The sequence below is a fragment of the Ischnura elegans genome, chromosome 8 (assembly GCF_921293095.1).
Source record: "Ischnura elegans chromosome 8, ioIscEleg1.1, whole genome shotgun sequence".
NCBI lineage: Eukaryota > Metazoa > Arthropoda > Insecta > Odonata > Coenagrionidae > Ischnura > Ischnura elegans.
In genome coordinates, this window is record NC_060253.1 from 114,481,788 (window position 1) to 114,484,701 (window position 2,914).

Here is a 2,914-nt window from a genome sequence, read left to right on the forward strand (position 1 = left end):
AAAAATAGTGTGAAATCCGGATGGGTTTTTAAGGTAAAAAGAGACTCTGATGGCAATGTCTCGAGGTGGAAGGCCAGGTTGGTTGCAAAAGGTTACTCGCAAAGGCAAGGGGTTGACTTCACGGAAACCTTCTCGCCAGTGGTCAGGCATGCCACCATCAGACTGCTGTTTGCCATGGCAGCTGAGTTGAAACTTGAAGTGCATCACTTAGATGTAGTAACTGCATTTCTGAATGGGGACCTTAAGGAAGAAGTATACATGCACCAACCAGAGGGTTTTGTTGCTAGAGGTAATGAGAACAAAGTTTGCCTTCTGAAAAGGGCAGTGTACGGGCTGAAACAATCCTCAAGGAACTGGAACGATAAAGTTCACGTTTCACTAATTGAAATGGGATACAGTAAATCTGGTTACGAGTCTTGCATGTATTTCAAAATTACTGGTGAAAAAATTGTCATTATTGCGGTGTATGTTGATGATTTTTTTGTATTTTTCAACGACTCGACTGAGGTAACACACCTTAAAGAGAAGTTGATGATGAAATTTAAAATGAAGGACTTGGGGGAAGTAAGTCATTTCCTAGGCATGAGGGTTACCAGGGATAGATGCAAAAACACCATAAAAATTGACCAGAGGCAGTACATTGTAGAGTTACTGAAAAGGTTTGGTATGGAAGATGCAAAGGCTGCTTCGACCCCTATTGAACCCAATTTGAAATTAGAGGCTTCCTCAAATGACATGACTAATTTCCCTTATCAGAACCTCATTGGTTCACTCTTGTATATATCTGTGTGCTCAAGGCCCGACATAATGTTTGCTGTGAATTACTTGAGCAGATTCAATGTTTTGCATGGTAAAGAACACTGGGAGTACGCCAAGAGAGTATTGCGCTACTTAAAAGGGACTATTGATTTTGGACTTGTGTACAGACAAAACAGAAGTGACATAAGTGGGTATGTTGATGCAGACTGGGCAGGTGATGTGAGTGACAGAAAATCTTATACCGGGTATGTGTTTATGTATGCTGGTGCTGCTGTGTCGTGGGAGTGTAGGAAGCAGCGGACTGTTGCTCTCTCGAGCACTGAGGCTGAGTATATGGCCATATCAGATGCTGCGAAAGAAGCAGTGTACTTAAAGGGATTGGTTGGAGAACTGCTAGGGAACTGTGGGGCCATAAATGTATATAATGACAACCAAAGTGCCCAAAAGATTGCCTCAAATCCTGTGTTCCACAGTAGAACAAAGCATATAGATGTGAGGCATCATTTTGTGAGGGAGGTGGTATCAAGTGAAGTGATAAATTTACTGTATCTTCCCACGAATGAGATGATAGCTGATGTTATGACAAAGGGACTTCACAGTCCAAAACACATTTTTTGTGTTGAAGGTCTTGGTTTGAATTAATCAATATTGTTGTGCTTGGACAAATTGAACATACTCTTGGTTGTAGTACAATTAAGCTTAATTACAATTATTAGATTATAGGGGTGTGTTATTTGTAATCTGATAATTGAAATATCTTCCTTTTTCGTATGTCTTTTGTTCTTACTTGTACTTCCGGTTTTTTCTAATGAAGATCTCACACCTATACAGCCGTGTGTTAATTAATTAATTATCCTACCCAATCCTAACAAAATTAAGGTCCTTATTAATGTCTTTTTATTGATCCTGATGTTTATCGTTAATTTAAAGGTAGATTCAGTCGGTTTTTTGCTATAATTTTTCGTAAAATTCAGTGTCAAAAGTTGCCTTTACTAGCGCTCTCCACGGGACACATATCTGGATAGCGCCGTAGTATAAAAATTATTTTTTTTATACATATTTATCCTTGATGCCGGTTGAAATGTTGAGTTACATAAATTTTGTTTGCCTATCTATACTTTTAAGGTAATGTTTTTGCTATATTTGGTTTTATGTCTTATTAAATGTCCGAGTTGAACATTGCCTGCACTTATATTTTAGAGTGTTTCTCCTGCCAATTTGTAATAAGAAAGAGTAACTATCTTGCTTAAAAGAATAAAATTAACCGATTTAAAGGTGTAATAGTAAGTTTAATTGAAAAAGCCGTCTTTATACCATAATTACAAAGCATTATGCGTTAGCATAATTGTGTCGCTATTTCCCTGGGCGTGGGATGACCTTTCATGGGTTAAAATAATGCGCGTCTTGGTCGTGCAAGAGTTTTCAAATTAACTAGGGAAAGAATATATGAAGTGTTGTAATCAGACAAAGAGATTAATAAATCGTAATTATTTAATTTGAAAAATTTATTATGGACACGTTCAATCCGGATTGAGTCGATATTATAATAAAGTGACCAGTTAGCAAAATATTCCAATTCGGAACGTAGCAAGGAGACATATCTACTGTCTTTACCGCATGAATATTGCTAAACTTTGGACAGATTCCCATAAAGAAACCTACATTCTTCAACGTTTTACCGACAGTTCGGCCTAGCTTCAGTTTTAGCACATGAAAACAATATTCTTTTGCTTCTTAACCTGGATCCGCCCAATGTAACATAAATGTCACACCCTGTATCGCTCCACTGTAATAGCTCTTGCATCGTTCGGGCACGGTATATTGTTGTGTTTTATACCTTATAAGAAAGAGGAAGCTAAGTGCTTCAATTCAAGGTAAGAATTGTCAAGTGAGAGTGAAGTCCTATCCTTTGAGTACCCCTGGTACTTATGCGCCTTCCCTAGACACTAAAAATGGACGTTCGCTTTGTGTAAATATTTAATTTTTTCATTAATTATATGCGCTACAGCGACAATTTTTGGTATGTATCAACATAATGATACAAAATTATTAATAATACATGAATATGTTTGGTATTGCTTTCCATTTCTGTAATATACTCTGATAAATGTTACTGTGACATAAATGTCACATTGGGCGGATCCCTTTGCAAATC